Below are 14,232 nucleotides of genomic sequence, written 5' to 3'. Positions count from 1 at the left end.
TTCTTAAATATATTGGTGCTACCAAAATTAAACCTACAGGTCTATATACTATGGAAGCAATTAATAGACTATTCCTCTTGTATGTTTTGGTACATAAAACAACAAAAATTCTGGATGTGATATATCACCAACATTTAAGGCAACATGTCATTAAACCCACTAGATGAATTGTAGAAAAGAAGCATCCTTCCAAGCTAGCACTAAATGCAAATATACAGTACTGTGCAAAAGTCTTAGGTAGCCAAAAAAATATATGTTTAAATAACTGTCATGTTGTTGTAAAACTATGCTGTTATGCCTGGCAAAGTGTGTCAGCTTAGCCATTTCAAAACCTCTGCTAAAATAACCCTATTATTTCCAGCAACCATACAACACACCCGTGCATTTTTTGACCTGACCACTAGCCCACCTCATATATCTATTTGATATCTCTTTCACTTTTTTGACTAATTAAGTTCATTAATTAAGCGAGCTGGTGGTGATCCTGGGTTGTTCCCTGCCTCGTGCCCATAGCTTCCGGGATAGGCTCTGGACCCCCCGCGACCCAGTAGGATAAGCGGTTTGGAAAATGGATGGATGGATCATTTTTACTGGTAGAAAAAAAACTATTGACAAAGTTATATTGTGAAACTGGGAAAATATACAAACAGCTAGAAACCAGCATTAGCAACAATGCAGTTAATGAATGCATATTGTAATGTCTATTGTATTACCTGTTTGTTGACACATATCAAGAAGTAATGCTACTAGTAAACAGTGTGGTATCTTTTAATCATCTTCGGCTCCTTCATATTGGCCTTCACAGTGAGATCATGAGTGCTTGTTCCCTTCAGAAACCCCCCAGAAGCCTTGCAGAGAATCATCTCTGAGCTTGACTGCACTTAGCAAATTGCCATTAAGTTGATATATGTTCTGCAGTGTCCAAAGCTACCAAATGTAACCTGAATGTGTTTGACTGACTGCTGTTTTCACAATAAAATTGAGCGACAGCCAGTTCCATAGTTTTCTTGAGTCCATGTTATATATGAACCCAAAAAGCACATGTATACCATAAGTAGAGTTGGGTAATTCAGGTCCAGAGAGTAAAAGTTGAGACCAAGATTTTGTTTACTAACCATCCATCCATTTTCCAAACCGCTTATCCTACTGGGGTGTTTACTAACCAGCGGAGCATAATGAGCCACAATCATAGAGTACTCAACTGGTTGGTTGAAACAAAATCCCAGTTTGGACTATAACTCTGGACCTGAATGACCCAACCCTAACTGATTTGAGGGCCTTTGAAGCGCTAGTCACTTTATCTAATGACCTGAATGTTTTCACTTTTGGGAGAAAACAATGAGTAAATGGAAATGCAAATGTGCGATATTGGGTGGTAAATATTTATGTGGTCAGGTATGTAAAGTATCCAGTGGGATGTGCAAGGAACAGTATTACACATGGTAATGAAAAATGAAATGTAGGATAATGTTTTTTAAATTAAGGCCGGAACAATTCCCTGATGCTTTGTGTTTAAGTGCACATAGTAACATTTGAAACACATGGTCACACTGTTACCCCTATAAAACCGCGTGCCAATGGAGTATAAGAAGGTATAAATAACAAGGCAACAGACGGCATGGTCATGGAAAGACAATATAAAAGCAAGAAAAGGTGAAGGGAGCCCATCCAGGACTCCAGGCTACGCAGAGCGATTTGAATCTTGAGGAGGACACAGTAGACGGATGGATACCTCGGAATCCGCAGCCAATGTAGCAGGAAATTAGCTGGTAACTGCTTTGCATAACCTGCAATTAAGAGAGAGGAAGGCTAGCCATCAGTCTTTGGGTACAGTAAATAGCTATGCATCATTCATTTTACATTTTTTAAAGATATACATTAGTCTTTCCTGGTTTAATTGCCAATTCTTCCATTAGGCATACCAATGCTACAAACGCTGCTAGTAATAGTAATAATCATCATCATCATTCTCTCTATACGCATCGCTTTTATCGGTATACGCACATACAATGAAATTGAGGGCCACGGCTATTATATTCATACGCCGAGTGAAAATATTACTTGTATCTTTTCTTGTCGGCATTTTTTTTTTTTTACTTTCTGGTTGCATGGTGTATGATTCATAGACAAATGGCTGTTTGATGTAATTTACTCGACCAGAGAGAGACTGCTTTATTCCAGTAAAAGCACTTTGAAGGGCTTTTTTTCTGGACATGAATATTACTCATCACTGCTGTCTGTTCCCCTACTTTCCCTGACAAACAAATTTGCTGTAAGAGTTCTTGCCAGTTCTTCGGTAAATAAAATGACACAGTTCGGGTGGTGAGAATTAGCAGAGAGTCACTTCAGTCGTTATACTCAGTCAGTCAGTCAGTCAGAAGTGTTCCTATTCTGAAACACCACCATTCGCGGGGAAAGTACATATCTTACTTAATATTTGTCAGATTGTAAAGGACTTCAGTGATGTTGGTTCCTTAATTTTAGCTGTTTGGGCTGGTTAAGTGGACAGAGGAGATATGGAGTGATGCAGTGTCTCTTCCTGGCTGCAGCATCCTCCCATGTCGAGCACAGGCAGGTTTCCCACACTGTGATTCTTACTGGAAACCTGCCTGCTTTCATCTAACCGCGTCTTATGGAGCTCCAGTGAAGTTCTGTGCCTTTATCGTCAGACCAACCATATACAGTAAAATAGTGTCATAAAATAATGTTCCTCAGGAGATGGGGACCCAGGAAATAGACACGAAAAATGCACATTAAAGAAAAAACTAGATATTACCAAATCATTACATAATGTCAATTATTATTGTTATTGTTATTATTAGTGCCCGGGTCCTGATCCTGGAGTACTGGGACTTAGCAGGTACTTAGCAGGTTTTCCATCCTACCTGGTCTCTGATGACCCACACCTGACCTCAGGCAGGCAGTAACTCATCAGGTAGGATGGAAAACATGCTGGATATCGACACTCGAGGATCAGGGCTGCCTACCACCGCACTAGCGTCATAAATCTCCCCAGGGTGCTCATTCCCCTGATAATCTTCTGCAGAAGGGGCACCAGGTCGTCACCTCTGTGTTACCTCGTTTTTTCCTGGCCCGTCTTGTTGCATGTCTGTTATGTTGAAGCTTCTTGGTCACGCACAGGATAAGGTCGACCATCCCGAATTACAGTTCAGGAGGCCAGATTGCTTCCTGAGTGCCGCAAACTGGCTCAATCCTTAGAACTCAGTTGTGGGAGCTCACACTTGGCATGGCGTAGTCATGGAAAGGTGGCTGACTAAAAATATCTGAAGACAGAGGACAGATTGTTTTTATCAGGCAGCACCACACCTTGCAATGTTCTTGCTGGGTCAAATGCAAGTGAAATTTTTCTGTCTTGTGAAGGTGTTTCTGATCTGTAAAACATCTCCTGTCATTTTTACTGCACTTCCACGGTATTTACAACTTAAAGTCATGTGATTTGAAAGTAAAGCACAAGGAGGAAGCAGCATGTGGGTGCAGTGGTCAGCACTGTCACCTCACGCCTCTGGGACCCGGGTTCGAGTGTCCACCATAACTCCATGTGTGTGGAGTTTGCATGTTCTCTCCATGTCATTGTGGGGTTTCCTCAAGGTACTCTGGTCCCCCCCCAGCCCTGTCCCAAAACATACTGAGGTTTACTTGGAGGTAGCCCATAGGTGTGAGTGTGCCCTGTGATGGGTTGGCACCTCATCCTGGGTTGTTCCCTGCCTTGCACCTGTAGCCACCGACTCAGGCTCTGGACTACCTGCAACCCTGAAGTGGGTAAAGAGGATGGATGGATGGATGGAATGGATTATAAACAAAAAGTCTATTCAACAAAAACGCTTTGGTTATGTCGTCTCCTGATTTTCACACATCCTTTTTTCCTGCCGCTAGTTTCCCTGTCTGTTCCGAAGACCTCTCAGTCCTTCATTTTTTGCACGTCAAACTGTGTCGATTCCACAACCATGCAGGAATTAAACACTGCAGCCCGCATGTATGCAGCAGGGAAGAAGTCGCATTTTCAGACTGCCAAGCCGATATTTTAATTCTGTGCAGGCCATCTGGATCCGCATGCCTCATTTTTTTGGTGGGGGTGGGGGGAGGGTAATTAGCTGCACATAATTCTCACTCTGGACTGCTGCTCTTTTTTCCTGGTGAAACTGTAACCAGCCACGTGTTTTATGACACCAAGCCTTAACCAGTCATCCATCTTTGCAGTGCCTAACCTGAAGCTGCCGCGGGGTCGACCGTAGCTAATATATACTGACCAGCAGTGAGCGATCACAGAGGTCGCTGCCCTTCTTTGGCTGCTATTTCATGCTGCCTTTTTATTTAAACATTTATGTTGTCATATCCCTGATATTTCATGACCAGCAACCAGCTTTGAAGTAATGAGTGAAAATGTTGAAATTAATCAACTGAGGGCAATCTCTGTCTTTCAAGGAGAAACGTTTAATAGAAATTTGGGATATATGTGTCATTTTTAGTAGCCCTCAGCCTGCACCAAGAAGGGACAAACGTACACGGACAAACGTGTATGCGGGAAGACGTTTTCATAAAAACAACATAGACTAGGTTTCTAAATTTCACGTTCATGGTAAAAAAATCATTTTGATCACAATGTCCGAATTGGATTTGGTGCTGAACCCTGGTACTAAGTACCTGGCCATAGAACAGTATTGGTTTGTACCTTAAATATAACAGGGGACACACTTCAAAATGGTGCTGCATTAGAGTTTTATAGGGCGTTTAATCAATCACCAGGTCCATATGTGACAAGGTGACTTGAGACTTCTCACTTAATGTGACTAAATTCCCCTCCCCAGCTAGCTGAAACACTCAAGTCACTTTCAGCAGAAGCCGATGACTATATTAAACACAGAAAACCATAATGATTATTTAAACAGAACGGAGAGATCTTTGGCAACATGCTGACTCCCCCTAAACTTGGGTGGTACAGAGTGCTCATTTTCATTTTAAAAACCCCCTCCACTTTAATTGGCGATACAGCCCTAGCGCTCTGCACGGCTAATGTCAGAGTTCCACCTTAAGGGAACTGGAAACCAGGCAGGGTGACCTTAAAAGCGGCGGTGGCTGGCTGCCAGAGCGAAAGCTTCTCATGCTCCATAAAAGCGCTGGAGGAAGGCGGGCGGTGCGAGCATGCTGAGGTGGGGGAAGGGCGAGAGAGAGCGGGCGGGTGTGGGGGAGGGAGAAGGCGCTAGAGAGAGAGAGAGAGCGAAAAAGGAAGGGCGTGAGGGAGGAAATATTTTACTATCTGTCCGTTCAGACTTGCCCTTCTGGAACCTCTCCATGCCGGGATAATGGGGGACACCCAGGGTTTCTATTTTCTTACTGTCAAACAAAAAAAAAAAGGAAGGAGGAAGAGGAAAAAAACAGTCTAGTATGGTGAAAGTACCCTTACAAGGGGAACCTTCTGCTCACTCGTGTCAGCAATCTTCTGCACTTCAGAAAAAAAAAACATATATATATATTCTGTACATGTGCAGAAACAAACGCAGAGGTTGTGATCGACTGATAACAACTTGCTATTCAGGCTCAGCAGGGGAGAGAGCACTAAAAAGATATTATCCAGCAAACATGTACTGGCCTTAAATATGGCGTTACGGAGTCACTGGGTTCATGATCTAAGTATCATGTGCTCGCTGGCACCGGAGAGCGAGGCGGGGAAATCCAACAGATGAGGCCATATTTAGCTCTCCAGACTACATGGTCTGTGAGAACCGGGCCAAATTACCGTAGCAAATCCATTCAGATCTTATTCCGGCCGTGGGGCAAACTTATAAATGACAAATGACGTGCCTGGGCGAAACCTTTAAGTACAATCGTGCTGCATGGCAACAAACGGATTATTATTTTTTTTTTTTTGTAATTTATGTTCAGTGTGACCCCGTTTCTTGACTAACCTTTCCTCCTTCATAGTGTAGAAAGCAAGAACCTTCTATGCCCTGATGAATCACATAGCATGGTGTGCTGTTCCAAGCGGGACGTGAATGCTGACCTCTACACTTAACGTGAGGATAAAGTACAACAATCAGAAAACACAGTAAAGCACAACCCAACCTCTTTAAGCTATTCATTTGATTTGTTAAAGCACGTTGAGGCTGAACGCTGCTTGTTCCGATGTCAGAGCCCCTCTGGCTAATGACAGGTTAAAATGCCTGTTGATCCTTTACTTGAACATGACCACAGAAGCACAGTAACAGATGTATAAATGCGCAGCCAAGTCGTCGCTGAAATGTTACAATACGGGAAGCGACGCGCTGTTGTGTGTTCTGATGCGTTCCGTTCCCTTTGATGAGGCCCATCACTTCTCCAAGGGTGGTGGGCGGCTCGTCTGCTTGCATTTACTCAAAAGAAGAGCAAACCCACCTTCCACAGACCCAGTATTGTCATTTTGCGTGGTGAGCGGCACAATTAACTCATTCTGTAACAGACCGTGGGTGATTTAATTCGGAACCCGGTATATTATCACCAGCCCAAAACAGTCATAGTCACACAGCTGAAAGCCAGTGACAGTGGCCCAGTTTACACACAAATGATAAACTCTGCCACAAGGTCGAGAACGAGTCCCAACCAAACTGGTCATGATTTTTTCTCCTCTCTATCTTGAGATCGATAATTAGTGTGGGGTGGAGCCACTGCCCTCACAGCGAGCTGCAAAGCAGGGCATGGCTCCCACGAAGACGCCATACTGAATCTGCAGTGAGTGTCTGTCCTCCGGGTGCCCAACCCATATTTACTGATGTGACTCACCAGCAAGAGAACAACCACTGATTAGAGGTAGCTTCTCCAGCGACCGTGGATGAGATGCCCTACTTTAGCCCACGAACTACCAGGCGGCACGTAGCTTTCTCATGAACGCGTCGTATTAAACACGCAAGGGGAAGGACAGCCTGTGTAACCACGCAGACTTTTTCCTCTAAACGGTGGAATGAAAATCCCATAAGAGATTGTCGTGCCTTTGTGGTAATGTCACAGTTTCACACCTACGTTTATATCTACTTGCTCGTCTGCGGCTTTTATACAAAGTGAGTTATTTAATTCATTCGTCGAGCTGGGTGTTTTATTGAATGGGATGGTAGGCCAGAGTAACGTATGGTTTCCTCTCACCACGTTACAGGACTGGGAGCTGAATCATGCCCCGACTCTGTTGGGTGTTGAGTTTGCACATCATGCATGGGTTGCATGTGATTTTATTGAAGGTCATCTGAACATTCCTTTTTCCTGTTGCAGTTGTCTTGAAATTGCCTATAGTGTATGAGTGTGTGTCTTGTTACGGATTGGCATTCCATGCAGGGTGTCCCCTGCCTTGTGCTGCCTTGGAGAGTTTCCAGCTTCAAGCCTCTCACCCACTCACCCGTGACCTTGAATTGGGTGATAGGTTAGAAGATGGATGGATATTATACTCAACGGCTTGCAACGTGTGGAACCGAGATCAAAGGACAAGGACATTCCGACTATATGAATTGGATTTCTTTTTTGGTAGAATCAGAAGGGTTAAAATCTAATTCAAATTGTGATCAATCAAATTGTAACTACTCAACACTGTCAGATTTTTGTCCTCAAAATCTTGTTGTCATAGTCAGTAAACTTGCATTTACCTAGCTTAACATTTGCTTCTAAAATTTTGTGATACACTAAATGAGTAGTTAAACGACTGCCTACATATATCTGCAACTTGGGTAACGACCGTTGCGTAATAAGTGAATAGAGGTTGCTGGGGATTTCAGCATGGCAGTAATTCTCTGTTAAATATGAGCATGACTTGTAGGCATTGTTTAATTGCCTGGATACCACTAAGCCAATAAAAGCTATCCTCGTTCCCCCTAGCAACAGTATCTCAGCTTGTTCTAAATGAAACAACGAAAAAAAAACTGAATTAATAAAACACACCAAATGATGATATCAGTTCCTGTCTATTCCTTTATTTTACAGCATGTAAAATCCGAATTAAGCTATTTGAGGCTTAACAGTTTTCTGTTTTTAGTAAAATGCACAAATTAAATAAACTACTTAACAGAAAGCAGTAGATGAAGGTGAAAGATTGTGACATTGCAACGGCTATCAGCTAAATTTCAGTGATGTAACCAGACATGATGAAGATGGTGGGGATAGACGCTAACCTACAACCAGACGCCAATGTGATGCTAAATGGATAACACAGCCATGTGTTTGCATGACGATGAATGTTCCTTGTTCCTTCAATTATCTTTCTCTGTCTCTCTCTCTCTCTCTCTCTCTCTCTCTCTCACACACACACACACAGATTGCTTCCATAGATAATGCTATATCCCCCCCCCCATCTCAGATACACAGGCAGGCTCAAACCCATATCTTCAGTCCAACAGGTCATTGGAGTTAAATAAAAAAATGCTATCAAACTTAAACCAGAACTGGCTTTAGGAGGAGGGAGGTACCTTGATTAAAATTCACTCCAAGCAGAAGGATTCCACTCATGAAAAGGGATGAAGCACTCAAAAAAAAATAAGCAGGGGAATTCCTGCTCTGCCCTAGTGCTGACATGAACTAATTAAACAAACTTGACATACTGAGCCATGGGAAGGTAGCCCAGCCTTCATTTCCATTTCCTGCCAGTCATGGAGCTCCGTCGCCTGGTTGCCGCGACACAAACCCCCAGTGCTCAGGTGAATCCAGCTCGCCTGTTGTAGATTGCAAGGTGCAGAGCATCTCTGCATTTATATCCTAAGTGCGGGCTTGAGAGAATCTGTCGGAGCGTGAACGCTCGCATTAATTTCCCACAATACATCTGGGTCAAACCTTTAAACCTTTTAAAGCTTAACGCAGTATGAAAATACTATCATAAGCTCCCCCCCCGGCTTTGACTCACACAAATGTTTCTACATTTTAAGTACAAAGGGCTTCATCTTCTTGTTCTAAATGCTGCCAAAAGTCTCAAGGTTTAAGCATCGCGTGGTAATGAAGACAAAACCGCTCTACCAAACAGACATTCGACATATTTAAAATCAACTCAGTGTGGAAAATGATAAGGGCGTGCAATCAAGTTATGGACTCGTAAGTTGTCGACTTATACGGAATAACCTGCACAAGCTTCATATTCAACGCTGATGAGAAGCTGCTTACATTCCCAAAATCTTGGCAAAAACTTGCCATGTGTTCACATGTGTGAATTTCAGATAACCTCGAATGGACCAGTAACACTGCAGGACTTTCAGTGGTAGAAGAACCTTCATTAAGATTTCCTCACAATCTCACTTCTGCGCAAAGATGCCATTGAATTCACTGCTGTTGTAGCAGGAGGAACTGGCCAAGTCCGAAAACTGTTGTCAGGGAGATAAAAATTTTGCAATTTCATACAAAAAAGAACCTACACTAAAATTCCAAAACAAACAACAAACATTTACCATTACATTTTAAATACAGTGTATTAATACCACAACCCCATACCAAATAAAGTTATGGAAGTTATTATAAAGTATCCATGGAAAATATGTGAATATTTTAATACTGTACAAAAGCTTTTCTTTCACGTGTCTGCAGCTAGCAGGGTTTAAGTTCCCTGGCTTTTGTAGGGGACAGAAAATATTTTTCTCTACATTCCACAATAATTTACAATAATAAAACATGAACATCCGTATTTATGCAAGTAGCCCTCAGTTCTGTAATAAGTTCACTGGAAACCTTTTTAAGATTTTATCGGAAGGTTTAGTAGGTAGTGTTTACGTTGACACCAAGCGTATTAGTAACTTTGGACTTATCTGTCTTGTAAAAGCCGAAAAGAGTTCTGTGTATCTGTGTTACATGTGTGCATCTGGTGTGAGCACAGAAACAGGTCAGAGTCTGCCCACAAAGACATCTGACAGGCTCCAACCTTCCCCCCAACTTCCCCATAAAAGCCGCCCCTCCTTCTGAAGCGAGCAGTTCTAGGAACAGAGCCGTCTGAGAGCAGACGGCCTTTCACCTACTTTTCCGCGAGGGTGGGCCAGCTTGATGGGCCGGGCCTCACCACATGACTCGCACGATCCCTGCTGCGTGAACTCGCTGCCATTTCCAGATTCGCCCGGCACAAAACCTGCCACGGGCCGCGTACAGACGCGGGCTCTGCAGAGCGAAACCCGAAAGCCACGTTATACCGTTCCTGTTCTTCCCCATTAATCATTTTACCTATCGCTGGTCTTGCCAAGCCTTGTGTCCTGAGGTTACGGCAGGCCAGCTCATTGGATTTAGCGTAATCCAATTTAGCGTTGTGTTTCGGTATTAGTCATCACCGCACTTTTCTTTTTCCTTATCTTCTGGACAACAAATATAAAAGAATAAACATGGCTTGAGTAAGCATCAAACAATATGTTCCTCAGAAAAAGCCCACTTTGTAGAATTCACAAGGGAGAAGACAAGAACAATAGAATTACTAAAGAGGCTACATTGTTTCTTTTTGGATTAATATTCCTGTGTTGGTAAATTTCATCCAGCACAGGCAGGAGTGAATCAGTGAGGACTTAGCCTCCTCTGTCCTGGCCTGGAAGAAAGTTCATTCCAGACCCCCACTCCTCTTTGTTTTGAAAAATGTTTTCTTTGTTCTGATCCAAAGCCATCCACACTATTTTCCATTTGCGGCCTTGTGTCTTCAATCAGAGCGAACAATGAAAGAGTCACCAGGATCAGTGTTTTCCATCCTCCTCGAGATTTTTATGCTATGATGTATGTCATACTTTTCTGGAGACTAACGTTGCTATCATGAATGCTAATGCAAATCAAACAGACATTTGGCCGGGATCATTGTCTTGTTTCACTGCAATTGAGGTTTAATGACGTGACAAATACTGTTCGACCAGAATCGTTATAATGAAATGGCTCAACTGTTATGCTCACTAAGAAAACTCCAGGACAGCCACTCGGTGGGTTGCTACACTGACTTTTGTTGCTACACTGATGATTGCAAAATATAAAGGGGCAGATAATGCTATAAGGCCCCTGCTGTGGTAGCATTAACGGGAAACGAAATCCAAATGACCTTCTGATAGAGTTTTAAGATGATGTGTCGTAATTTGTCATTTATGACCTCTGAATAGTAATAATAATAATAATATTAATAAAACCAGTGAAATTACATTTGAGAATGTAACCACAGCTGCTTGTCTTTATTTACTAGGGTAGATTGCAATGCTACACAGATCTTTTGCTTGGAAGAGAGAGGCAAGCAGTTTTTTCTTCTTCCAAAGACAATCCGTCTGAAGGGGTTGCTATTGCTCAGGTTGGATAATCCCGTAATTAGTCAACATTTGACTAGCATTAGCAACCAGATACTTCCCGTTATTCCGACAGGAATCTCAACATATCTGAGATGGTAATGCTCCCCACGGCATGCTCCGTCAGTAATGTGCACGACGGTAAAGGCTGGGGATATCACTGCTATGAATATGCAACACTGAGCGTCTAACCCGCTTCTTATGTTAGCAGCCGCTAGATTTTGCATTGACTGGCACCATGAACATTAGCTTTATCGAAAATAATTGTTGTTATTCTTGGCATTGTTTCCCCGCTCACGTAAAGGGTTTGGGTCTGGATCCCACCTCAGCTCATTGTGTGTGCTTGCATGTGTGTGTGTGGAGAGAACATGTTATATGGGTACTCTCGTGTCCTCACAGTACACAGTTATACAGTTAGGTAAACTGGTGTCTGTAATTTGGCCATAGTGTGTGTGTGTGTGTGTGTGTGTGTGTGTGTGCACGCAGTGATGGACTGATATCCCATCCAGGATGTACCCCTGCTTTCTGCTCTCTCTCGCCTAGGATATACCCCAGACCCTCTTCTGCACTGGATAAACAACTGTAAGATGAATAGCTGGGTGTTGCAAAAGCAATGCAGAGCATTATCGGGATTTAAAGGTGATACCTTGGCTCTGTTTGACATTATTAAAGCTTTTTACTTTCAGTTTAATATGTTAAATCTGTGGATTAAGATAATCCTCGACACCAGCTAATTTGATCTGTATAATTTAAGAATCCTTCATGTCGATTAAAAATCATTTTCTGAGTAATATGCATGACAGCTGTGACCTTAAGTTTCTTGTTTTATATGTAAAATTCAGTAGTGATTGTATTAGAAAATAGCTGATATAAATGGCTCGAAAAGTAAACATAGGTAGGGGAGCGGATCACATTCTATAGTCATAAACCTCAGTGTATTTGGGCTAGGGAGTGTTTCCCTCTGATGTGTGATGGGGTGTCATGGCGACCAAAAACACTGGCTGTCAATGGCCAGTACAGTGCATGCACTTGTACATTTCACCTTTAACCTCCTTTTCCCCTGGGAACAGTGTTAACCAAACAGGAAGTCTGTCTCTCCGTCCCAATGATACGCAGAGATTTTCTACACGGAGGTCTGTGTGTGTGACCTCAAAAGAGGAAATGAAACCATTTTGTCATTATTTTTACACTGCTGTCTGGGTTACAGTCTATTTCCATATAGGAAAGTGGTAGCAGGTTTAGCATTTTTAAAGGAATTACATTGAATAATTAAATGCACTTAAATAAATTCTTCCCTGTGCTAGCTTCATTTAATAGAAATGTATATTTTCATTGCCTCCATCTTTATCCAGGATATATGTCTGACAAAGTCAGTTTCTTTGTAAAATGACTGTAAAATAGCTTTATCTCCTTTCTTAACTGATGCTTGAATTCATGCCGCTTTCCATAGACACTTTCCTGGAGCAGAAGATTCACTGGAGCTTCACAAAGCTACAGCAGGTAGCAGTGTACAAATCCCTGGGTTAAGAATGTCAACTCATACTTACGAACAGACTACCATTAAGCTTATTATATTAAACATTTGTGTTAAATACAACAGCTTGTAATAACGAATGCACACATTGCTTTATGAGGGTCATGAATATTATATATATTATTATACTTAAAATGTTTTAGTGCAGTGTTTCTCAAGTCAGTCCTTGGGGACCCCCAGACCACCCCAGATGTTTTTTTGCTCTCTCTCCCATTCCCTGAAGATTGGTTTGAGAAACAGTGCTTTAGTGTATTTAGAAAAGTACTCAGACAAACATTCAGCTAACTAACCCTAAATAAGAGCCATAAGTATGGGCGTCTTTCGGAAGGGTTAGCGTGGTACCGCCATGTCTACGATAAAATTGCCCACTGTGGCCCTATCAAATCTGGCCACTTAATCATCCCCTGTATCTAACTGCTGAATTCTCTCCTGCCCCTTCACCAGCTTAGCTACTGTGGGGTCAGTGTACTGGCACAGAATGGCTGCTGTCACATCATTCAGGTGGGGGCTACACAGTGGGGGTGGTTGAAGTGCCCCCCCATTATTCTGTAAAGTGCTTTGGGTGTTTCGAAAAGCGCTATATAAATACAACACTCATTCATTGGTATCTGTTCGGAATTACCTACAGATTCAACTTCTAGAGTCAGGAATGGATCTTGCTCCTAACCTGGGGACTGGCTGTAGCGATTACTTGTCTTTTTCCGGTTCCCTCCTTGCGTGAGAGGCGTTTCGTGGTACGTGTTCTTCCCGTATTTGTGAGGGTTTCCGAACAGCTACTGCAGTTTCCTCCTGCAGTGCAAAAACAATCAGTTTGGTGAATTGGTGACTCAGCATCACAAATAGTGTGTGTGTGTGTGTGTGTGTGCCCAGTGATCGCCTGGCCTTCCATCGAGGGTGTCCCCTGCCTTGTGCCCTCTGCTCCCTGGCAAAGGATCTTTATTTAAGGTGGGGGTTCCTGTCCTGGACTGCTGTACTATGTCCCGTCCCGTGGGAAGACCTCAATGCATATCGCAGGTACCATTTCTGAAGGAAACTAAAAATATCCCAGTTTTATGAAAACACGCTTCAAATGATTTAGATGCTCAGGGACACAAGTGAACATTTACATCGTCGGTAAAAAATTATGTGTGAGTATAACAACAAGTTTGGTGTTGCATGTTACATTTATATAACTAAATGATTGTATTTATTAACAGTGTCTGTCAGTGTCTGAAACCATACTCAGTGTTTTCCTTTTTGTATCCTATATATTCCAAAAATTGGACCAGGTTCTGGAATCTTCGCTTTCATCTTCATCAGCTTTCAGTTCAGTCTGGGAGAAGGAGGTCCCGGGCGGCTTCACATCTTCCTGACTTCCCAAAAATGTACTGGCAGTCCTCGTGTCAGCTGCCATGGCCTGATTCCCACATATTTGGATCCCACAACTGCCGGGATTTTTCCTGGCTTGGTCAA

General features: G+C 42.7%; 1 long non-coding RNA gene across 1 annotated transcript; it reads right to left on the bottom strand.

The window, feature by feature from the left end:
- Positions 1-638: 638 nt before the first annotated feature.
- LOC125716792 (uncharacterized) lies at positions 639-8,821 on the bottom strand. The gene is made up of 3 exons (XR_007384405.1): positions 8,439-8,821; positions 3,078-3,284; positions 639-1,787 (listed from the first exon to the last, which is right to left on the bottom strand). It is a non-coding gene; the product is annotated as an uncharacterized LOC125716792 (long non-coding RNA).
- Between the last annotated feature and the right edge of the window lie 5,411 nt (positions 8,822-14,232).

The sequence above is a fragment of the Brienomyrus brachyistius genome, chromosome 21 (genome assembly GCF_023856365.1).
Source record: "Brienomyrus brachyistius isolate T26 chromosome 21, BBRACH_0.4, whole genome shotgun sequence".
NCBI lineage: Eukaryota > Metazoa > Chordata > Actinopteri > Osteoglossiformes > Mormyridae > Brienomyrus > Brienomyrus brachyistius.
Note: the sequence above shows the minus strand (reverse complement) of the source record. Positions and strands in the feature narration are given on the sequence as shown.